At 38.1% G+C, this 26,805-nt stretch overlaps 1 long non-coding RNA gene across 1 annotated transcript; it reads right to left on the reverse strand.

Annotated features, from left to right (window-relative positions):
• Nucleotides 1–24,186: 24,186 nt before the first annotated feature.
• On the reverse strand, nucleotides 24,187–25,413 carry LOC122049135. Its single transcript, XR_006130849.1, has 4 exons — nucleotides 25,278–25,413; nucleotides 25,051–25,133; nucleotides 24,877–24,967; nucleotides 24,187–24,261 (listed from the first exon to the last, which is right to left on the reverse strand). It is a non-coding gene; the product is annotated as an uncharacterized LOC122049135 (long non-coding RNA).
• Between the last annotated feature and the right edge of the window lie 1,392 nt (nucleotides 25,414–26,805).

Below are 26,805 nucleotides of genomic sequence, written 5' to 3' on the forward strand. Positions count from 1 at the left end.
TCTACCATTTCTAGATTTTTCATGAATGGGTCTCCTAGGGTTTTGATCTACAATTACCCTACTCCTATCATGATATTTGAAACCAAAATTTTGCATGGGCATATAATGATTAACATTATTTTTCCTAACATGCATGGGAACATAAGAATTTGAATTTGAATTACACTTCAAATTAGGGTATACCTCCCTTACCCTTGAAGCTCCCCCTTGACTTGAGCTCCTCTTCTTCTTCTCCCACTTCTTTAGATGCTCCAACTTCTTGAACTCTCCCTTCCTTGAGCATCTTGTGTGGTAGTGTCCAAGTTCTCCACACGTGAAGCATCTAATGTGTTTCTTCTCCTTCTTCTTCCTACAACTCAAATTAGATTCTAAAGAGATTGAATTGAGTTTAGGAGATACCTTCTTCTTACCCAATGGACATCTACTCTTGTAGTGTCCCTTCTTATTGCAACCGAAGCAAATTATGTTATTCTTTGACTTCACTTCGGTGGAGGTGCTTGCTATGTTGGCCACTTCCAAGACCTCTTCTTCATCCTCTTCACTTGTCTTGGATTTTTCTTCACTTCTTGAGGATGTTGATGATGCCTCATCTTCCTTATCCACACTTGTGGATGGCCTTTCTTCATCCTCCTTCTCCTTGGATGTGATAGAATTCACTTCCTCTTCCTCTTTTGATGTTGAATTGGTCTCCACATCCAAATGGTCATTCTTCTCCTCTTGGACCACTTCATCTATCTTCTCCTCCTCGGATGTTGAACATTTCTCAACTTCTTGTTGATCTTCCTCTACTTGAGCTTCTACATCCATTTCTTCGGATTTTTCTTTTTCTTCTTCTTCTTGTGTAGGCATGAGTTCTTCCCATTGAACCTTCTTTATTTTGCTCCACAACTCGTGAGCGTTCTTATACTCACCTACACCATTTATCACATTAGACGGCAATATATCTATTAAGATTGATATTACCTTTGAGTTTGCCTCCGATCGTGAGGTTTGCTCTTCCGTCCAATGTTGTGATCGGAGTCTTTTTCCCTTCTTGTCTCTTGGGACTTCGAATGGGTCCTTGATAATCATCATGATGTCCCAATCTGTATTGAAGAAGATCTCCATCTTCATCATCCAATACGTGATGTCCCCAAGGCTTCCTCCTTCAAATTTTGGCGGTTCAATCAAGCCGGTCATCTTTGCTTCCTCGGCGGTTAGTCCGACGGAGAGCGGCCTTGCTCTGATACCACTTGTTGGGGATCGGTCGGCCGGCTTGAAGGGGGGTTGGATAGACGGCGCCCCCAAATACTCGCTTCTCCTACGATGTTAGCTTGCGCAGCGGAAATACAAAACAAACAAGCTAAACTAAAGACAAGAATAAGAAAGAGCAAACAAACCAACACACGTCGATTTACGTGGTTCGGAGATAAAGCTCCTACTCCACGGCGTGTCCGTAAGGTGGACGATCCCTCAATCCGTCGGTGGATTAATCCCCGGAAACTCCGGCTAGCACAATCCTCCTTGTCGGTGGAGAAACCTCACCACAACTCGATCAAGAGCACTTGGATTGCTAGGGCACTAGTTGACTACTAATTAGAGGTTACCCACCACTAATTTCGTCAACTCAAACCAAGCTCCCAAGCTTTGGTTTTATAGGCCACGGGTTAGAAAACCCCGCCTACCAGTCGACTGCTAAAACATGCAGTCGACTGCCCTCTGTGGAAATTCGACCGTTACATCCCAACGGCTCGATTCCACACATTCTGTTCGCTGCCAGTCGACTGCTAAAACATGCAGTCGACTGCTACAGTACTGCTACAGTAGTGCTACAGTAGCGCTACAGTACTGCTACAGTAAAACCCTAAAAACTAGGATTTTACTCCGAGTACAATCTCTCGTGCACTCGTACCCTCACCCTTATGACTCACTTGATTCTTCCTTTGCAGCTTTGACCTTTTGCCTTCAAGCCTACTTCCTTTGGCTCTCGTCCCTCGGATGCATTCAAGCCCGCGGCTCGTACCCAATGCCATCCTTCGCGTATGCCTCGAAGTCGCTTCCCTCGGCCCTTGTCCTCGCTGCCTTGTCCACGGTCCCTCGGATGCTCCATCCTTCACCGGACCCGAAGCCATCAACCTGAGTCATATGTGTATCCTGCAAACCTGCACAACTCAAATACACATATCAAATACAAGGGTGAACCTAACTTAAACCCTTTGCCCAAACACCAAAACACATGGTCCCGCGGACCATTGGGATTGCTCCAACATTTTTAAGCTCAATAGAGGTTGATAATGTTCAAGGTGGGGGGAAGTTTAAATTTTGTTTGTTTAATGAAAGTTATGAATGGACGTTGGGAGATTTTAATACTTGTTATGAATTGCCAAAGAATGGTGTGTGTGTGATTTTGCCCCAATTTGAGAATTCACATTTTTGGCGACAAATTTCTGAACAACCGCTATTTGATCCTCATAATTCTAGAGTTTTTCAAATTATCAATCCTATTTTTAAATATGCTTACTTATTAATGAAAAACACTATATTTGGAAGGGAGGACAAAGAGGGATCAGTAAGACTTATAGATTTGTATTGTTTGTGGGCAATGGTTAAAAATGTTCAAATTAATTATGGTTATTTCTTTCTTAGACATTTGGCAAAATTAGGGAAATCAAATTCTACCACACCTATTATTTTGGGGGGATTACTTACTCAATTGGCCTTAGTATTAGGATGTGATTTGAGTGAATTAGAGGTGGTGGAGAATTCTTGTACATTGGATTTCAATTCATGTTTAGCAATGAAAATGATTAAGCATGAAGAGCATGGATTTAGTTTATTCATTAAAAATGGTTTCCCTTTAAAATTGCCCAATCATGATTTTACTACAATTCATAATAAAGAGAATTGGTGTTTAAAGTTAGCTAGGCAACAATCTAGAGCTTTGTCAACTTTTACTCCAAGAAATGTTTCTAAGGGTAACCAAGAGATTCATAGTTTTATGTTTCAAGAACTTAATTCTGTTTTAAAGAATATTCATAGTGATTTAGATTCAACTAATGAATTTCTTGAGAATAAGAAGCTTATGGAGGAGGAACTATTTAAAAAGCTACAAGATTGTTTCAAGAGTGAAAGAGAATTGTGTAATAAGATTTCTAAAATGATGAATGCTTATAAGGCTAAAATGGAATTTCATGAAGATCTTAGAGGTTTTATGAGATTTGTGCAGGATGATATTGATAAAGTGTTTGAGTATCATAATTTTTTCAGAAACGAAGTTAAATGGTTTGTTAAAGATTTTGCATTTTCCTTCCCTGATTTTCCTGATTTTCCACCTCCTCCCCCATATTGATTTCATCGGGACGATGAAAAGTTTAAGTCTGGGGGGTGTCATGTACTGTTTATTTTGGTTTTCAGTTTTTAGTTTTTGTTAGTTTTTCATGTTGGTTCTTATTTTCATTGCTTGTTGCTTTATTTTGCTTGTTTTTGAAATAATCATGGCATTTTTGAGAACATCAAATCTTCACTTATATGCTTTCTTGGATTCAAGTGAAATGTTAGCACGATTATTGTCTTGATTCATGATGTTCGAATGATGCTAGTAGTAAACTTTGTGTAGTTTTTTTTTCTATCTTGGGAAGCATTAATAAGCTAAGAATCTTATGGTGATGAGTTTTAGTTTTGGTTCAACCTTAAGGATTTTTATCTTCACTACATTTGTGCTTGATGCTTGAATAGTTGATGTCATTGAAATAGTCATGATTCATCTTGTTTGCTTAGTACTTGGTTTCCATGGTGATTTCTCAACTTTCATTTTGGTTACTAGATGAGGCTCAAATCATTAAAGCTCGTTTGGAAAAATCAAAATATCCCAACATGTGTGCTAAAAGTACATTTGTGAATAAGTTTTGCACAATGCAAACACTTATAAAAAAAAAATAAGGGATATAAAAAACACTTGTCATGAGTGGAATCTAGCAAGTCACCCCTTTGAGACCGAGTTAGGTTACTGGGGAAATAACTGCTTAGCTTCCCTTGAGATTGAGCACACCTTTGAGACCTTGGGTTAGTTGAGAAATATGAACCAAGTGAATGGTGAGTAAGTGCCTATCACTGGTTACTTGTCTTTCACTGGAAATACTAGGAATTCAAATTTGATGACGACTTGACTAGGACATGGATTGAAACTTGAAGGGTGTTGAGTTACTTTTACACTATGCACAAGATTCTTATGCTTGAACCATACTTTACTTGTTTCCATGATCACGCTTGTTAATGAAACTTTTTGATAGAGTTAGGAAAGTGCACTAGATTTTATGAATGTGTTGTAGAACATATGAATTTAGACTGCAGCATTTTGCTTGAGGACAAGCAAAGGTTTAAGTCTGGGGGTGTGATGTACGTAGATTATATACTCTTTTATGCATGTTTTTATGCACATTTACATACTTTGAGCATGCTTGATCTATGCATTTTTATACTTCCAGCTTTCCTTTTAGCATATTTACTCTTTTGGTTCAGAGATATGCTTTTTGTGCATTTTCTGTACACAGGAGTCGAAATTGGTGAAGATTATGCGTCCTCGGGCAAGCTTGGAAGGAATTGAAGGGAGAGAGCATCAGACCGTGTACCACACACGGCCGTGTAGTTTTAATAGGAAGGGAAGAGGACATGGCCGTGTGAATCTCACACGGCCGTGTCTTGATTTGAAGAAATTAGAGCAGATGCCTTACATGGCCGTGTAGATCTACACGGCCGTGTGAGTTTTCCAGAGGCCAAGCAGGTGGTGGCCGTGTGCACCACACGGCCGTGTAGCATTTCCCAAGAACAGAAGGGTCCTGGCCGTGTGGAGTCACACGGCCGTGCAACTTTGGCAGAGAAGGAACTGGACATGGCCGTGTGAATCTCACACGACCGTGTCATGGGGCCGTGTGGCGCCCGATTTCCTCCTCTATTTAAACCCTCCTTCATGAATTGAAAGGGGATCTCTCCCCCTTTGGGAGAAGGCAAGATTTGGTGGTTTCCTCCCATTCTTGGGAGGATTTCTGGGCGATTCGAGGGGAGTTCTTGACGATTTCGACTCCGGAGCGAGGATTGGATCCGAAGACGAGGCTTCTTCGTAGATAAGTTTTCTCTTTCCCCCTTTTTTTGGTTTCTTGGATTGGGGATTTAAGAAATGCTTGTAATCTTTATTTCTTCGGGTATTCTTCCTTGATTCATGGAGTAGATCTTGTATTCTAGGATTAAGGGAGTATTTGTATGATGGATTGATGTAATCTCTTATGGATTTGCCATTTTCTTGTTTCAATGACATTGTCTTGCTTGTATCAATTAGATCTTGAATGATTAATGGTGATTTGTGCTTAATTCTCATTCTTGATGGATTGTTTGGATTTCTTGTGGACTTTGTAAAGATAAACTCTCACTCGATCATCCGAGGGATCCACGTGACAGGTGCAAGCCCGTGTAAGGACGTTTGAGAGATAATCTTGAAGAGGAAATAGGAATATTCAAGAGAGTAGGATGGATCTTGTGATTAGTTTCTTGTATCTTGATAGATTAATAAGTTGTGGGCTTCTATGTTGATATCTGAGGAAGGCATAGTAATAGGTGCGCTTCTGTGTAAGGACAACGTAGGTTCATGTCTAATTGATCATATTTAGATACATTTCTCAGTCCTTAGCCGGTTATCTATTGCAAGAGAGAACCGACAACTTTCTACAAGTGTTTGGCAATTGAGGGATAAGAATTGGTGAACCATTTACATTCAAGAAATCTTACAAAGAAACCGAAACTCCTAGAATCTCCCTTTATCATAACCCAAAACACTAAACTCTTGTTTGTTGATCTTTAATATTAGATTTGTTTACCTTCACTTTGCATTTGAAACAATTGGATAGTTGTTTAGCTAATTCGCATTGAGACATTTCTAGTGCTTATTCCAGTCCTTGTGGATACGATAATCTTATATATTACTTGCGACATTTCCGTACACTTGCGGAGGGTAACACTACAACAGAAAAATGCAGGAAATAAATATCATATTATTTAAATCATTTAATTAGGCCTTTAACTAAATAATGCTCCCACTGAATTCTATAATTCATGTGGGACAAGATCCACATCATACTAATCCTTGAGTTAGCTTTGGCTAATACTCCCAATACTTAGTATGATCAGTAGGTAACGATTACCAATTACATCTCTATGCAACTCTTGTTTATAGGATCAAAATCCGCATTTATATTAAAACTCGAGTTAGCTTTGGCTAATACGCCCAAGAGTTAATATAAACGTGATTTTGACCTATCTACCAACCATTGGACAATGCCTATAGTTAAACTCGATCCAATTGATTTAACTAGTTACTCAATCTAATTGAGTTGTACTCACCCATGCATTGATAGATGGGACCAAGATTATCCCTCCGTACCCTTCCAAGATAGTATGTGTTGCTCTGCTTTGGCAGATTCAACAACAACATGCGATCGAGGTAGTGGTAGGTATCACGGCATGGTAGGCATTACGAGTTGTCAGATCTAATCTAAACGATGATGCGTATCATATACTCGATAGATCTAATCTAATCGAAGGGTGCATCATGTGCACGACTTAGATCTAATCTAATCGTTAGACACTAATTAATTACTTAATTAACTAGCATGCATCACATACACACAAAAGCAATTAATTAAATAATTTTGTGTTTATGTCATGGCCCTACTACGATCTTCTCAAGCCAATGAGAAGATCGGATGGTCAACCTAAGGTCAACAGCTTGTCAAGTGCCTTCCTTTTGACCACCTTGTGTTGCTCGCGCCTTCCTCGTAACTCTGTCTTGAGTTGACCTTCCATCGCTTCAAAATTTACATTACATTTTGAAACTCGAGTTACATTCGAGTCTAAATCTAATTTACAACCAGAATATAAATAGGGAGGCACGACGCGCAGGTTGCGTATCAAATACAGCACACGCAAACACACAAAATGGCACGCAGGCCATATTTTGAATTACAACACAAATTATCCAATCGAATTGGGTCTTTGGGACATGACTATCACAAAAATAATATATAATTCGAAATTATATATTTCTATAATTTTTTGTAATTTTCCCGACGGTTCCGTTTAGCGGTTTTCGGGCGCAATCACGGAACGAATCCCCTTGCGGGGCCAGGGGCAGCGTCCCTACCCGCGATCTAACCATCACGAGGGTTCCTTTGCGATCTAACAGCACCTTAGCCCACTGTCCCAAAAAGTTTTGGGGCGAAACTTGGCCGTTTTGGGAAAAACTTCTCGGTAGTTGAAGCCTACAAGTGTCGAGACACTTGTGCTTCGCTTCTACGAGAAAAATACCCATAAAAACTATAAAAATCATAAATTTACAGAATATTATAGAACTGAAAAGTTTTCATAAAACAAAAAATAAACTCGTACAAGTCTTCGCACGTGGCTCTGATATCACTGTTGGGTTTTTCGGGCCGCGAAAACCGCTTTTCGCGTCGTGGAAACCCCGAAACTCCCTAGCCAACGGATCCGTGCGAAGAAAAATTTTTAAATACGAGTACGAGTTTACTAAAACTTAGATCTACTCCTAGATCTACATGGAAGAGATCTATACCTTCGATGCGTACCCTTTTTCGTATCCCGCTCGTTCAAGATTCACCGGATCTCGAAAGTATTAAAATAGATACTTCTCTATACGTATCCACACGAACACAGTAGGTGGAGATGACCAAAACAAGGTGTGCTAGCACCTTATGGGATTCGGCCAAGGAAAGGAGAGGGAGAAAGGAGAAGAGCACTTGAGGAAGAAGATGGAATAATGCCACTTGAATGAAAATGAATCCAATTCATTCAAAATTGTGGCCGGCCACATTTCCAAAATGTAACCCCCATTCTCATTAAATGTAGCCATTAAAGAGAATGGCTTTGTAACCCCCATGAGGTGGAACACTTTGATGATGTGGCACATCATCATTAGTCCTCCTAATGCCAAATCACTAATGATGTGGCAAATAGTCAAGTCAAACTTGACTCTTCCTCTTCCTCTCAACTCAAGTCAAACTTGACCAAATCTCTCCCATGGTTGATCTAATCCAACCATTTGATTCAAGCCAACTTAATATAATGAATCTAATTCATTTAATTAAATTGATTCAATGAGTCATAATCTAAATTAGACTCATTAAACACATGAATCAACTTGAGTCTAACTCAATTAGCCCAATTAGGATTACTCTTAATCCAATTTGATTCATCAAATGAATCTAATCCTCTTGGTTCATCATATGAACCTAATCTCCATCTAATTGTCCTTAGTGTGTGACCCTATAGGTTCTTGTAACGTTGGCAATGCCCCTAAACCCATTTAGGAGCATAAGTAATGAGCGGTATCTAGCAACACATCATTACTACCCAAGTTACAAGAATGTTGAGATCCAACATCACCTTGTGACTACTAATTGTGACTCCTCACAATATATGACAAGTGTCCTTCTATCCTAGACATCTAGATTGATCAATGTGAGGCATAGACCGTGTCATCCTCTGACCAATCTAAATCTTGAACTCCAAGTAGACTCACTAAATCAAATGAGCTCAATATCTCATATTGACTCATTTGGGCATGGCCATACGCTTCGTGTAACGCCCGCCCTCCCTGCTAACCCTAATGGACGGGGCTACAATACTCTACATACATATTACAGCGGAAGACTTAAAATCATTTTTCTTGGTTTAATAAAAACCGAACTACACTAATATGGTTTCCATAACATGATAGCAAGTTAAATAAAAACATAACATCAAGTCATCCATATAGTACTACAATTTATGAAACCAAAGTGTAATTCTTAAAAGTTCTTAAAGCAGGTTCTTATTTGGTTGCCTAGCCACCGCCACACACATCTCCTTGCCTCTCCTGCTGCTCCTTTAGCTCATCCAGTTTTTTCCTTTATCTGCGGTACAAGGAAAGTAAGCTATGAGCACTCATGGCTCAGTAAGTTCCTTTCCTACTCACTAAAACCGAAAAATCATCACATGATCAAAGAATATCTTAACATAACATAATCTCAACTAGTCATGGCATAACATATCATACTCTTAAAGCATATCATGCAACATAGCAACATCATAACTAGTCATGGCATATCATCTCCTAAAGCATAGCATGAAACATAACATAATCATACCTAATCATGCCATATCATAATATCATCATAAGATGGCATGGCATATCAAGCTCTTAAAGCATAGCATGAAACATAACATAATCATATTTAATCATGGCATATCATAAATCATAGCATCATCACAACATGATCATAAAGTGTATGCAATATGATTTTGAAAACATGTATCTGAAAAACATGTGTATGTCTCATGATCTTTTAAAACCATTTCTTCTTACATATATACTTGAACATAATATCAACATATTCAGGGCTCCGGCTTGTACCATACATACATAACATAAATGCGTGCACCCTAAGTATATCCAAGGTAGCAAGTCTTGAATCATACTAGGAACTAGGTCAAGATCACAAAGCATGGCCTAGGGGCATACTTAAAGAGTCCATCCCTTATCAGCCAAGATCACAAAGCAAGGCCTAGGGACTTACTAAGGAGCCCATCCCTTATTAGCCTAGATCACAAAGCAAGGCTTAGGGGCGTACTAAGGAGCCCATCCCTTATTAGCCTAGATCACAAAGCAAGGCCTATAGACTGATTAGGAGTCCACCCTTGGTACAAGCCTTACAAAGTAAAGTAGCATGTATAAAAATGCATCATTTAGTCACATAGCATAGCATAAAAGTATGCATCACTTAGGCATACATTATGTCATAAAAGTATGCATCACTTAGGCATACATTATATCATAAAAAGTATGCATCACTTAGGCATACATCATGTCATAAGAAGGTATGCATCACTTAGGCATACATCATGTCATAAAAAGTATGCATCACTTAGGCATACATCATATCATAAAAAGTATGCATCACTTAGGCATACATCATGTCATAAAAGCATGCATATTTTAAGCACATAGCATATCATTAAAGCATGCATATTTCTATCCACATAGCATATCATAAAAGCATGCATATTCTAAGCGCATAGCATATCATTAAGGCATGCATAATCTTATTCACATAGCATATCATAAAAGCATGCATATTCTAAGCATATAGCATATCATCAAACATGCATATTCTATGCACATAACATTTCATCAAAGCATGCATATTTCTAAGCACATAACATATCATCAAGGCATACATATTTCTGAGCACATAGCATATCATGGAAAGTATAAATCACAAGCATACATGTTTAAGCATAAGGGTGTATCATGTGATTATACTATCATAAAAACATGGTTAACATAGTTAACTTGGGTTCTAAGCTTCCTAAACCCTTGGGTTCCTATCATGGCCGAATCCCCTTAGGTCTCAATTTAGGTAAAAACAACCTCCAAGCATGTGGAACCTAAATTATCATCACATCAATTTCATAGGAAGCATTATAAGCATGATTAACTTGGTTTCTAAGTTCTCCAAGTCCCTAAACTCATGTGGCTGAACCCTGTCAGTATATAAACAAGGTCCCAAATGTCAAGAAAGCATGGAAACCTTAAACCATATTTATAGCATTTTTTTCAAGTAACATAGTAAGCATATTGAGCTAGTTCCTAAGTCCTTCAAGCTCTTAATATATGTCATAGTCAAACTTTTAACCAGTGTTCATTAGGGCTAAAAACAAACATACAAGCATGTGAACTTGAACTAACATCATGTATAAATTCATAACAAGACATTATACAACATGTATGGCCGAAACTTACCCTAGCCTCAATTAGGTCATTAAACAACATATAGCATGGGAACTTTGTCTTTCTACTTATCATATTCCATGTAAAGTGACATAAGCATATTTAATTCTTGTTCTAGGGTTTCTAGGGCATCTATTCCTTCATGGCCGAAACATTCAATGGTTCATTTAGGTCATGGAAAAATTATACAAGCATGTGACACAATCAACACATTATCCTATTTTCATAAGAAGTACTTTTAACACATTTGGTTTCATTTCTAAGGCCTCTAGTTCTTTTAAACCCTACTTGGCCGAAACTTATCAGTGTATAAACTTACTTCAAATAGCCTAAAAGCATAAGAAGTCATACAAGTTTCATAGCATGTATAAAGACAAGCATAATAAACATACATGTGAATTGTGTCTTAGGATTCCTAGGTTTCTTTCCCTTTTTCTTTTATTTTTCCCCATGGCCGAAACTTACCAATTTCTAAACTAGGTTTTAGGTGGCTTAAAACATGAAAAACCTAAGTAAGTTTCATGGCAAAATTACTAAGAACATCATATACAAAGTTGGTTTACAAACAAGCTAGGACCCTTGTGATCCTACATGTCATATATCATGTAACTAATTTTCTATACTCCAATTAAACATGAGAGCATTAAACAACTTTCATATCATAATATCACAGAGGTCTTGAGCATATTAGAATTTTGTTTAAGCTTTTCTAAACTATCCATCTTATCATGACCGAAAATCTATAATAAAAGTTCATGAATTTCTAGCAATGTTCAACATGAAATTCTTCAAGAGAACTCTATATTCTATCATTCAAACATGGTTACTTAAATTTAAAGGTCCTCCTAACCCTAAGTCCTTTTCTTGGCCAAAATATATAAATGGATTTCTTTTGGTTCCAAGTAACTTTTAAGCAAGAAAACCAATAAAAGATCCTTAATAGTTCATGGAGAGAATCTTGTACTAGTTTGGTTACACAATATTTTTCCCTAACCTCCTTAAAATATTTTTAGCCGAAATTCTAGGGTTAGGTACTCCTCTGATCAAGCATCATTTAGATATAAAAATATGAAAAAAAATCCTTCCTACATAGCATAGAAAACATATCATGAAATAAAGACTTGCTTGAACCTTCCTAGATTTGAAAACCCTTTCTTTAGCCGAATTTTCTTAAATTCGTTCCTAGGTTTTCTAATCCTTATAAAATCCGAAAATCACATAAAAATCCTTGTACCACAGGTGAGGGGAAGCTTACATCCTTTTCGCTTGTGGATCTAAGGTATGGTGATGAAAGAAGTAGCCTCTTCTTCTAGTTCCCTTCCCTTGATTCTCTTGCTAAGTCCTCCTTGTATCTTAGGCTTTCTTAGGAGAAAACCTTGGCATGGGGCCGAAGATGGAGGAGAGGGGACTGATGGTTTCGGTGAGGGAGAGGAAGAATGAGAGAAAAATGAGAGAAATGAGAGAAGAAATAAAATCTTCTCTTCACATATTCTCTTTTAAGTTAAGGAGGAAGAGGTAGCAAACTTAGTTTTTGCTTTCCTTCTCCCTTAGCCTTTTTTTCTATTTTATTTTTATTTTTATTTATTTATTTATCCTCATCATTCATGGTGCAACAAGGGGGAATGAATCCCCTTAATGGTCTCTTTAAGGTCATGGCAAGAAGAGGAAGAGGGAGAGAAAGAAGGAGGAAGGCAAGTTGCCTTTCTCTTGCTCTTTTCTTATTTCCTTTTGGCTAGCTTTTACTCTCATCTTTATCATGAGTTTCCCTCCTTTGCTATCAACATATTATTCCTATCCCAACTGGTTATTACCCATTAATCCTATCATTTACATTCATGAGAGGTTCAAGGTTCAATCCTTGACCTTCACTTCTTTTTATTTCATTTTATTTCTTCTTGCTTCAACTCACTTCCTATTATTTTTCTAAGGCAAAATCCCACATTCATATATTTATCTTACAAGCTTAGTGGGTATTACACTTCGTGGTCTCACTCTATCAAGAATATCGATGTCGCTCCCGTCATATAGGAGGGATAGATCCCATCTACATCACTCATATCCCTCTGCATAATTCGTTACATACCCAGTAATCGCCTTTATAGTCCACCCAGTTACGGGTGACGTTTGATGAAACCAAAGTACATAACTCCTTATGTAGGGATCCATGGTGACTTCAGGTCCAAGGACTAGTAGTCATACTAATAGCCACATGAGAAAGTATATGACACTCATATAACGATCCATGATACTTTCTCATGGCGGGTCATTCAGTATACATTCTCCAATGCATACCCATGTGTCAACTTGATATCTTTATATCCATGACTTGTGAGATCAAGTCATCAAGTTGACCTACATGCTAGTCTTATTGCATTAACATTGTCCCTGAATGTTAATACTTGACTAGGAATGATTAAGAGTAGTGTTCCCTATATCATCTCACTATCGATTCAACCAATCGATTGATATAGGTAAGAACCTTCTACTCAAGGACATTATTATACTTAGTTTATTTGGCACCAATACAAGTAAGTATAATAACCAAAAACCAAATGCCTTTATTTATATAGAATATGATACAACAAGTCCAAAATACAATCATCAAATGATTAGCTCTAGGGCTCTAGCTAACATTAAACACAGGGAGACTACCACAATCATGATAAGAAGGAGCCCATATTGTAATATGAGATTCGTGCGGTAGTGCAATAATAACTTTTTAGTGGTATGAGTTATTATTAATGACTTTAAGTTGGGTGTTCAGGGTGAACACGGGAAGCTCAAGCTCATCGGGAGACCAAAACCAATTTCTCCTCTCGGTCCCTGTTGTAGCCTCTTATTTATAAAACCTTATATCTATCCAAAGCCCAACTTCTTAACAAAGCTTAGGGGTCGGCTACATCCTTGCTTGGAGCCCAAGCAAGGGGCCAGCCAAGCCAAGCGTGGAGCTCAAGCTAGGGTCGGGCAAGCCTTGCTTGGTGCCCAAGTTAGGGGTCAACCATATAAGAGAAGGAAATAAAAGGGAGTTTTTATTTTGTTAAAAACTTTCCTTTTTTGGTGTTTTCCACATGGTTTTAAAAGAGAGTTTTAAATTTTAAAATCTTTTCTTTTATAGCTTTCTACAAAGGATTAACAGAGATATTTGAAATCTTTCCTTATTTGTAATCATCTATAATGTTTAAGAGAATGATTTTAATTTTTTGATAAAACTTTCCTTTTTTTGTAACTATGATATAAAAGGAGTTTTATTTTAAAACTTTTCTTTTATAGATATCCACAAAAGGATTTAAAAGAGAAAATTTTAATTTTATAAAACATCCCTTTTATAGCTATCCACAAAAGGGATTTTAAAACAGAAATTTTAATTTTTGTTTAAAATCTTTCCTTGTTTGACATAAGGTGGCCGACCATGTAAAGGAATAAAACAAAGTTTTAATTTTTTGTTTTAAAACTTTCTTTTTTTGGATTCACCAAGGATTATAAAAGAGAGTGAGAGGGTGCCTCATTGAGAACAACCTAAGCCTTGCATCCTCTCTATTGTGGCCGAAACTCTCTTCTCTTCCTTGGTGGTCGACCCTTTTCTTTCTCTCTTCTCCTTTTGTTTTCTCTCTTGGAGGCCGACGACATCAAGCTTGATCTTCTCTTGGTGGCCTGTTGCTTAAAGGAGAAGAAGAAGAGAAGGAAACTCTCTTGTCTAGCATCCCTTGGAGGTTAGTTGGTGGTCGAAACTTGGAAGCAAAGGAAGAAGCTTTGGTGGATTTCATCTTGGAAGATCGTCGCCCACACGACGTCCAAGAGAAGGAGAGGAATACAACAGAAGATCAAGAGGTCTATAAGCTACGGAAGGTATAACTAGTTATTAGTTTCCGCATCATAACTAGTTCATCTTTTGTATAGATCTTGAAAAACCAAACACAAGAGGTTATCGGTTTTAGGTTATCATTTTTGTTATCGATTTTATTGTTTGATTTCATGTTTTGATATTGTGCTTCTATTGAGGTTTCTATAGTTAAACCTAGTTTACTGTAAGAAGTTAAATATCCGATTTATTTGAAAGACTTTGTCTAGGAAGTGGTGTATGATCCCATACCTAAGAAGGCCTAGTGCCTCATCATGTTTAACCTGGAAGCCGATCTTTGAAATAGATATTTGATTAACTTCTGTATTATGGTTTAACTTAGGATGATCACATCTGTTAAACTTGGAGTAAAAATGTTAAGTATCGTTTCCAATCCAATTTTAACTTTTGAAGGACAATTTGGGTTAATAATGTTAAGCATTGTTTACAATCCAAATTTAACTTCAATAGAGCACATGGGTAGCTAGGATAATTTTATGCTTGTACAAATTTTTGTACAGGGGAACTAGAATGATATTCTGAGTAGCAACCAACAATTGATATCAGAGCTAGGTTTTACCTCTGTGTGTTTGGTTTTTAGTTTAATTATGCACATGTCATACATATATAGGTAGGATAATAGTAGGATGTGTAAATAGATTAACTTTATGGTTGCATGCTCCAACTATTATGGCCTATTATGATTGTGTTTGATTGGACCCTTGGACATGTCGAGGGCATTTTATGTGTGTGCATGATTATATTTATTAAATACAGCAAGAGCTGTATTAGTTTTAGAATTTTACATTTTGTTTGATCTAGACTTTATGTACATTCCTTTGTGGAATATAGGATCAAAATATGTAAAATTTTATTTTTGTCGCGGATTGTATCCTTGCGAGGCGTGGTGCTATTTGAGGACCAGAGGCACAGTAGAAAAGGAAGCTCGATGGACACGATGACATGAGCCCTAGGGTTGGCGGCTAGTTTTGATGCTTGCTAGGGCTGGCAGCACTTGGAGGACAATGATGGAAGAGGCTATAATAGTTGGAAAATTATTTTTCCATATTTATTTCTTTTATTTACTGTGATGTGTGTGCGCATGTTAAAATCCTTATATTAAATAACTAAGTGGGAGAGAGATTTATAAATAAATTCCTCAGTCTCCATTACTGGTTTGTAAGTGATGTAAACAAACTTGCGCGTTGGCTCTGAGTGCCTTCCTCCACATCGGATGAATTTGTTTGCGGATCACTAGATCAAACTTCCTTTATGGATGATTATAGGAAATTGTTTAAGAGTGTGTGATCTTCTCTATCTGAAGGGGCACAATCCTATTTAATGGACTAAGTATCAAGTAATGGTATACACTTAGGCGCATTTAATAGTATCCACCCCATCAGAGTTACTACTATTATTTGTGTGACCGAAGGAATACCAACTATTAATTTTATTTGTCATAAAGTTAGGTTGACAAGAATAAAATTAATGGGTAAAACCTCCTCTTACAAATGTTTGAATTTGTATACGTCCACACTATCGTGGCATACAAAATTCACAGTGTTTTGAGGTGTTGGTGAATTTAAATGATATTATTTGAAGAATCAATATTATTCTAAATTCTTAAGTTTTGACCAAAACTTATTTTGTGATTCTAAGGATGACTTTCAACCCACTTGCTATTATTCTAAAAGAGAACAAACTTACTGGTCCAAATTACATATTAGAAAAGAAATCTGGACATTGTCCTTGTAACACCCATAGGGTCCTTAGCAAAATTCTAGAATATTCTATCATGAATAAAGAAAAATATATATGTTTTAGTTAAATTTTGCTCCTAGCCGAACACTTAAACAAATAAAATAGAAATAAAAATACATATAAGATCTAGGACTTGAACTCTAGATCTCTCATTAGATGCCTGAATAAGATAACCACTAGACCAAGAGAAATTATTGTAAAGAAAGAGAGGGAAACCATAATTAAATGTAAGAAGAAAAGACTCTTCTCTTAGAAGGAGAAGTAAGAGTTGTCTTCTCCCTCTCTAATGAAGAGATGCTCTAGAATATTCCTTTCTTACTCACCAAGAAGGGATGTATCTAGACTTTTCTCTTAATTATGAAGAGAGTAAAAGAAATTAAAAGGAGGAAATTAAATAATGAATAAAAGGAGGAAATTAAAGATGAGTTGTCATTTGCTCTCATTCTCCTCCTCCTCTCCCTCACCGTGACCTCTCTCTCCCTTTCTTCTTCTTGCCGAGACCAAGGAGCAAGGAAGCTCTCCTCTAGGAAGGATTCACAAGCAAGGTTCCCTCCTTAGAGAATTTAGCGAAGGATGTGAGTATTCCCCTCACTGCAGTACAAGTTGTTGTCGAATCGATCGTTAAGTTTTTTTTTCAAGAGTTTTCAAAACCGTAAAATTTTCTTGTGGGTTTTGATGGATGATCTTTTAGGGTCAACAAGTTTCAAGTTATGTTTTATAAAAAAAAAAAGAAGAAATCTAAACCCTCACTATGAATATTTCGGCCAAGAGACAAAAGAGGGTTAAGGTTAGGTTCTTTTTCTTGTGAGAACATGCTTGATTTCATACTTATATGATATGTGAATTTTATGTGTTGATAGTTAAGTTCTCATTCTTCATGTTGTGACAAAAACAAGGAGATTTCTATATATATGTTTCGGCCAACATGACTTATAGGCCTTAGGTCAAGAATTTTGCATAGAAACCATAGTAGTTGTACTCTTTTATGATGTATGAATTTTTACATGTGGATAACTTAATTTTTTATGCTTGATATGGAATGAAAAATCATGAAACCCTACTGATATGTTCGGCCAAATTTAGGTAAATAAGTTAGGGTTAGAATTTTGAACTCAAATAGACTCATTCATGAGGTATGGTGACTTGTATATGCTTGTACAATGCCTTGTATATACTTAGATTAAATTTGCATGTTATATGGCTAAGTTGTATGCTTCATATGGAATAAAATAAGGATGAAACCTACTGATATGTTTCGGCCAAGTTGAGATAAATAGGTTAGGGTTAAAGTTTTGAACTCAAATAGGCTTATTCATGAAGTATAATGCCTTGTATATGCTTGTACAATGCCTTGTATATACTTAGATTAAATTTGCATGTTATATGGCTAAGTTGTATGCTTCATATGGAATAAAATGAGGATGAAACCTACTGATATGTTTCAGCCAAGTTGAGATAAATAGGTTAGGGTTAAAGTTTTGAACTCAAATAGGCTTATTCATGAAGTATAATGTCTTGTATATGCTTGTATAGTGCCTTGTATATACTTAGATCCAATTTGCATGTCATATGTTTAAGTTTTATGCTTCATAGGGAATAAAATGATATGGAACCCTACTGATATGTTTCGGCCAAATTGAAATAAATGGGTTAGGGTTAGAGTTTCGAACTCAAACATGCTTATTCATGAAGTATAATGCCTTGTATGTACTTAGGTCAAGTTTACATGTTATGTGGATAAGTTTTATGCTTCATATGGAACCAAATGATATAAGAACCCTACTGATATATTTCGGCCAAATTGAGATAAATGGATTAAGGTTAGAGTTTTGAACTCAAACATGCTTATTCATGAAGTATAATGCCTTGTATGTACTTAGGTCAAGTTTACATGTTATGTGGATAAGTTTTATGCTTCATATGGAACCAAATGATATAAGAACCCTACTGATATGTTTCGGCCAAATTGAGATAAATGGATTAAGGTTAGAGTTTTGAACTCAAACATGCTTATTCATGAAGTATAATGCCTTTTATGTGTTTAGATCAAGTTTACATGTTATGTGGGTAAGTTCTATGCTTAATATGGAATGAAATGAGGATGAAACCTACTGATGTGGTTCGGCCAAGATGGATTAATTGGGTTAGGAAAGAGTTTTAAACCTAACTAAACATGTTATGTATTCTCATGATATGTAGCCTTTGATATATGAGTAGATTAAGCTTTCATGCTTCATGATATGATGAAAATATGCCTTATGATATGTTGCATTGCTATGTCTTATGATATGATATGACATGTTCATGATATGATATGATAGACTTATGACATGATATGCCATGTTAATGATATGATATGCTAGACTCATGATATGATATGCCATGTTCATGATATGTATGCTAAGTTCATGAGATGATATGCCATGTTTGATGATATGAAAATGACATGTTATACTTTATGTTATGATAAGAACATGTTATGTTTCATAATGTATGTATGAATGGCTTATGTAAGAAGAAAAGCCTAAAGAGTTGCTTCCCTTAAGCTGGGACCAAGAGCACTCTTCATGTTATGGAAAAGAGTTGCTTCCCTTAAGTTGGGATCAAGAGCACTCTTCATGCTATGGTAAAGAGATGCTTCCCTTAAGTTGGGATCAAGAGCTCTCTTAATGATATGACAAGAATTATGATATGTATGATATGATGAGATATGATATGCATGATATTTTACTTTGTATGGCTTGTACCAAGGGTGGGCTCCATAAGCGCCCTGGGGTCGACGGACTATGAACGGACCTCGTTAAGGGATGGGCTCCTCAGTACGCCCCTAGGTCGACGGACTATGAACGGACCTAGATCCCTAGTAGGTTCGGGGCTAGCTACCCTGTCCTAGGGATTGCGCGCATTTATGTTTATATGTGGTACAAGCCAGGGCCCTTCTCATGATGATGATATGATATTCAAGTATGTATAATATATGTTTTGAAAGAGGCATGATGCATATGTGCATTCCATGATACATGTTTTAAAAATATGCATATTGCATCTACATGCACATATTTATGAAATTATGTTTATGCACCCTTATGAACAGGTATGAGTTATGATACATGTTTACATGATATGATAGGCTTCATGATATGTGCCTATAGATTGTGATATGAATCATGATATACACTCACATGATATACTTTGATATGTTATGCTCCTTATGTGATAGGATATATTACGTTATGCTTTCTCTCATGTTATGTTATGAGATGTTATGGTTTTTACATGATATGATATGTTCTATGTTATGATTCTCCATGCTATGTTATGCTATGCTATAGTTTCTACATGTTATGTTATGTGTTTTTCGGATTTATGGGTAGGCAAGGATCTCACTAAGCCTTTGGCTTATAGCTACACGTTTTCCTTGTACTGCAGATAAAGGCAAGGAATGGATTGTTTAAGGGGAGCAGAGCAGGAAGGGCAATGAAGATGTGTGTGGAAGTGCTCGGTGTATAGATCTACTTAAGTTTTGGAACTTATAATTAGTTAAGCTGTGCATGTGAACAATGTTGGACCTATGCTTAAGATGATGATTTCAGCTAGTATTTCATACACTTATGATATTTTACTCATGTTAGAATAATGATGATATGATGATAATGTTCAGTATGCTTTGATTCACATGCCATGATAAGTAAACTAAATGCATATGATAAAAGAAAAATTTTAAATAAGTCTTCCGCTGCCATGAATCCATATGCATTAGTATAATTGATGTCTATGTTTCAGTGACGTCCGTCCTTCCGGGCTGGCCTTAGTGCTACCTGGAAGGGCGGGCGTTACAGTCCTAACTGCCGAAGGCTATAAGTTTGTACTGTTAGAGGTCTGCCCTAATGAGCCTAATAGTGATTCTAGTGAAGAGGAGATTGAGTATTATAGGAAATCGGTCAAGGCAGATGAGATGGCGCGGTGTTACATTTTGGCTTCTATGTCAAATGTGCTGCAACATCAGCATCATTCCATGCCTACTGCCTATAACATGATGTAAAATCTCAAGGAACTCTTCAGACACCATAATCGGGTTGCTAGGCTCTAACAGCCACCATGTCAGAGGGGACACCCATAAGGGATCATATCCTCAAAATGATGGCTTACTTGAACGAGATACAAAACTTTGGAGCTGAAATCGATGGGGAAATCTAGGTCGATATTATTTTCCAAACGCTACCCAAAAGTTTTGAGCAGTTCCGCTTGAACTACAATATGAATAAAAGGATTTATTCATTTGCAGAACTACTGATAGAACTTTAGGCAGCAGAAGGGCTATTTCATCATAGTTCTCAAATCCACTTTGCTGAAAATGTTTCTACTTCTAAGTCGAAGGGCAAGAAGAAGAAGAAGAAACAAACTGACTCGACAAAGAAAGTGAATCGATCTCTAGGTACTAGACTAAAAGCAGGAGTGAAGAAGCTGAAGGGCAAGTACTTCATTTGCAAGTAGTCTGGACATTGGAAGGCGGACTACCCTCGTAGGAAAGAGAACAATAAAGGTATATCTTATTCTCTAGTAGTTGAAACATGTTTAGCGGTGTTATCTATCAGTACCTGGTGTGTAGATACAAGAGCCACTGATCATGTCTGTAATACATTACAGGGGTTCCAGGAAACCCAACAACTATATGAAGGAGAGATAACCGTCTACATGGGCAATGCTACGAAAGTGGCGGCTATTGCAGTGGGAGATGTTTACTTATCATTTGATAGGAATAGAAATTTTATTTTGAGAAATTATCTTTATGTACCAAATTTTAGAAAGAATTTAATTTTAGTTTTTGGATGGATATACTATTTCTTTTGATGACAAACTGGTTATCAAGAAAAATAGGGTAGATATCTGTTCTCATACATTAGTTGGCAATTTGTATACTCTAAATCCAATAAATCTCACAAAGCAACAAATAGAAATTGATAACACATCCTCTAATTCTAATAAGAGAAAGAACCTTCGAAAATGAACCAAACATATCTTTGGCATCTAAGACTTAGTCATATTAACTTAAGTAGGATTCAAAGGCTAATAACTGATGGACTCTTAGGTTCATTAGAGTTGGAAAACTTTCCAACCTACGAATCTTGCTTGGAAGGAAAAATGACCAAGAGACCTTTTAAGGCCAAGGGGGTATAGAGCAAAAGATGTGTTAGAATTGGTTCATTCTGATTTGTGTGGACCTATGACTATCTAGGAAAGAGGTGGTTTCGAATATTTTGTCTCTTGTATAGATGACTATTTGAGATATGGGTACATTTACTTAATGCACCGCAAGTCTGAGTGTTTTGATAAGTTCAAAGAGTACAAGGCTGATGTGGAGAAACATCATGGTAAAAGTATCAAAACACTACGGTCTGATCATGGTTGCGAGTACCTCTCAGGAGAGTTTAGGAGTTACTTATCAGAGGGTGGGATTCAATCCTAATTGTCTGCATCTGGTATACCCCAACAGAATGGTGTGACAGAACGAAGGAATATGACTCTTATGAAAATGGTTAGATCGATGATGAGTTATTTAGAATTACCAAATTCGTTCTGGGGATATTCTTTAGAAACAACAGTATATATTCTGAACTTGGTACATTCTAAATCAGTACCTTCTACTCCCACGGAATTGTGGAATGGGCATAAGCCTAATCTAAGTCATGTTCGGATTTGGAATAGTCTAGCACATGTGCTGAAGGGAGATGATGATAAGTTGGAATCTCGTACAGAAGTTTGCCTATTTATAGGTTATCCTAAACGAACAAAAGGTGATTTATTTTATAGTCCTAAAGATCAGAAGGTCATTCTTAGCACTAATGCCTGCTTTTTAGAAGAGGGATATGTAATAAACCATAAGTGTCACGCCCCCAAAGGAGTTCCTGTCAGACAAAAATCCGGCAGAACCTCCCCTGTACCGGTGACAATCTGAAGCATCACTACAAGCAAAATACATCAGCCACATGCGGCTGGAATATTTATATACACAACCACGCAGTTATAATAACAGCCCACACGGCTGGAATGAAACAATCACAACCACGCAGTTATATATAAAACAGCCCACACGGCTGTACTAAAAACCAACACAGCGGAAAAATGAAAACGGAAAGCCCAATACAACACAATCAACACACTGCTAGCCGGCTAGGCTTATACAACAAATACAACACCAAAACCATAAGATAGCCACACGGCTATACACAAATACAATGCCAAAAATAAGAAAAGAATATACAAAAGAAAACAATCACGATCTTCGGATGTGACGTAGGACCCGGCAGACAGGATACTCCGAGCGACACTCCAACCATCTACCTGAAAACATAAATATATACATGCGGTGGTGAGTATAGGTAACTCAGCGGGTAATAGAAAAGATAGTGCATGGTCTATACATAAAACATGGAGATCACAAGTATACAGTCTCAGTAGGGAATAAAGAACATGATCATACTATCATAATCAATGCATCTGAACCTACCTGACGTAATAACCAGACATAATCATAACTAACCTACAAACTGCACAAACCACTGCTGACATAATGGTAAATACATACTCAATCTGAAATCGACGCAAGGTACAAAGATCGGTAAACTCACTGGATCTGCAACAGATATACCCGTGACACCTGTGCATATACATGTAAAATAAATGACATGTATGCAGCATGGCAACCAAATGCAACAACCATATCTCAATCAAGTGCAACAACGACAATCACATGCAACTAGTATCTACTAGGCATGTATGCAAATGCAGATGCACCGCGCATCAAATGCAAGAATAATAACTGCGTATGCATGCTCCATGGTCACCCCCGCCACCTCTCCAGACACCACGACCCCTGTATGGCCGAGAGGCTTGGGTCTGTGACGACTGTACTACCCTCCAGCCCACTATATAGTGGTCGAGGTGGACAGTCGGCTAGTAGCTATCTAACTACATAGCATCAGGGTCCCTGACTGCTCACAACGCCGGATCTCACTAAACCTCGTGACCGGGTGGCACGACAGGACTAGCAGCAACTGCTCCAACTACCACTACCCATGAGTGGCCGAGTGGGCGGTGCTAAACCAAACCAACTGATGACTCTCTCACCACAAGGGAGACAATGGTCATCAGATGCAATGAATGATGAACATGATATATATATATAATCATCATCCATGCAACAACCCCCAAACCTCATAAATACCTCCAACATGAGTATAATCGTCATGATACCTCCACATATCCCACCAAACATATGTATACAACTACACATGTATAATCAACCAATAATCCCCAATGAACATATCAGACATACATGGACAACCCCACATATACAATCAACATGTATCCTCCAATAAAAACACATCGGACACGTGTATAAACCACAGACGTGCAATCAACACACTCCTCCAAAAGTACATAACAAATACGGATATACACACCACATGTAAATGCACGGTCAACCAGATGACTCCTCTACACATACCCACCTATATACAGTCCACATCATATACCCAATCAGCATGATAATACCAGCCACCCGACAATCCCTACAGGACATACTCTACACGTGTAATCACCATAGAGTAGATATCAAGAGTTGAGACTGTATATGAATTAAATGGAACACCTCAAAGATCAAGCATAAGTCTCTAGCAGGAAGTCAACAAACAGATATGATATAAGGTAAAGTAGTCTAATCCATCGGATAACAACCATGCACTAAGTACAAGAAAATCTACATAGAGGTAAAGGAAGAAATACCCGCCTCGATATATCCCGCAATCAACAGAACCACCACGTCACGCAACTCGTCCAGATCAAGGTCCTGTATCACATATTCAATACATGTAATATGTAACTAAATACGTGTACTCTACAAATAGGTGAATTACCTATAAATAAATAGCCAACTCAAAAGTGACAGCTACTGTAATAACCATTCCTTTCTCTGGTAAGGCTAAATTAAATCTCAATCTAGCTCCACTCATCCCAAATCTAAATTCCCCTTTAGAACCTTAATTTTCCCCTAATCACCCAACAAGAAGCAAACCTAATCATCATGGAATCCATATCAGATTCAGGTTAGTCTATATTCACAACTTCCAATTATTCATCCTAGCAATCCGATCTTACTGATAGCTAATCTGGATCAGCACAGTCCACAGAGATCCCAGCCCACACATCACACTCCAAATCTCACACAATCGGACAGAACAGTTGACCACCCCATTGATTCCATCAATAATATAGGTCACGGAATACACTGGACTACTGCAAACTAAGGCTAGATCAAGAGAGTGGAACAAGAACTAATAGTGTATCAAGTTCCTACACGCAGTAACTATACAATGCACCTTCACTGATCGGATCAAAAGAAAGAACAGCAAGAACCAGAAGATTTAATCCCTACAACTATAATACTAAGAATTACTCTCCTTACCTCTTCACCCTTCAATCGTCAGAGGTAATCACAGATCTGATGAAGAGATCAGTCCAACCGAGCTGTGGTGGCCGACATCACCATATCACCTCTGTCCACAGAATCGAAACCACCCGAATCAATACCATAGGAAGAATCAGAACCTAAATTCAAAGCAGGGAACAACCCCCTTACCTCCAATCCTTCGATTAGGGCTCGGTCCTGTTTCTTGCTAACGAACAGAGAAGGGATCGGAAGCCTTGATTCTCAGCCAAAACCTATCCGAATCAAAAACAGAAGAAGATCATAGAAACGATTCCAGGACCCAAACCGACTGCCTACCTCCCGGAATCACAGCTTAGGGCTCGATCTGTGCTTGCCGATGCACAAAGAAGAGATCGGGAAGGGACAATGGTTGTTACCTCTTCCACGCAAGCGATGCTGGCCTGATCCAACCCCGGCACGCTCGATTCTCCCCCAACTGCAAGCAAGATCAACGGATTCGGGGGTCCAAACCTGCTGTTCGCCGAGATCAGGGAAGAGGAAAGGGATCGGGGAGAAGGAGGGTTTCAGTTCTACTAACCTTTCTTCCCTTCGATGCTCCAAGATCCGCTCCTCGCCGGCGACACCGAGGGAAGAAGCGATCGCCGATCTCGGTCGCGTGGCGTCTGAGATCGCGAGGCGCAGGGGAGGAATAGAGAAGAGAGTCGGGGAAAAAAGAAAGGGCTTCGGCGTTTTATAGCGCAATTAAACCCAGCCTTAGGTTAGCTTAATTAAAACCTAAGTTTAACCTTAATCGATTCCCACTTAATCTGGGTATTCCAAACCTGTCTCCATCTAACCCTATCGATATATCCCTCAAAACGAGTCATATGGACTCCGTGTAACTCCAGAAAAATTTCTAAAAATTCCTAAAATTTTTCCAAAGGTTATTCCGCAATAACCCTAAAAATAGTTTCGCATATATTATATTCTCCCCCACTAATAAGAATTTGGTCCCCAAATTTACCACTACCAGCAAAAGCAAGAAGTAGTAGATAAACTTATTCTAGTTACTGAAATAAACTTTACTCACCTTCAGCAAATAGGTGTGGGTAGCTAGCTCGCATCCTATCTTCCAACTCCCAGGTGGCTTCTTCGTCTGAGTGATGCCGCCATCCAACCTTGACCAGTCGAATTGTCTTGTTCCGCAACCGGCGCTCTTTGCGGTCCATAATCCGAACTGGAATCTCCTCATAAGATATATCCGGATGAAGTGCAACTGATACATCAGTGAGAATATGCGAAGGGTGCGGTACATATCTCCTCATCATAGATACATGGAATACATCATGCACCCCAGTAAGTGATGGTGGTAGCGCCAGTCGATACGCCACCTCACCTATCCTCTTGAGAATCTGGAAGGGTCCAATGTAGCGAGGTGCCAACTTACCCTTCAACCCAAACCTTTTTACTCCCTTCGTAGGGGATACCCGTAGAAATACATGATCACCAACAGAAAACTCTAAAGGTCTCCGTCTCCGGTCTGCATAACTCTTCTGTCGATCCTGAGCCTCGGACAGTCTGCGCCTGATAGTACGAACCATCTCTGCCTCACACTGAAGACTCTGTGGCCCCAAAATCTGTGTTTCCCCAACTTCTGCCCATAAGGTGGGAGATCTACATGCTCTGCCATACAACGCCTCATAAGGTGTCATCTATATCGCTGAATGATAACTGTTGTTGTAGGCAAATTCTACTAAATGTAAATGATCCTCCCAACTACCTCCGAATTCCATGACACATGATCTCAGTAGGTCCTCTACTGTCTGTATAGTACGCTCTGACTGACCGTCTGTCTGTGGGTGGAAAGCGGTACTGAATCGTAACTCTGTACCCATAGCCTGCTGTAAACTCTGCCAGAATCGCGAAGTAAACCGCGGATCTCTATCTGAAATAATACTGAGAGGT

This window comes from Zingiber officinale, chromosome 2B (genome assembly GCF_018446385.1).
Source record: "Zingiber officinale cultivar Zhangliang chromosome 2B, Zo_v1.1, whole genome shotgun sequence".
Classification (NCBI taxonomy): domain Eukaryota; kingdom Viridiplantae; phylum Streptophyta; class Magnoliopsida; order Zingiberales; family Zingiberaceae; genus Zingiber; species Zingiber officinale.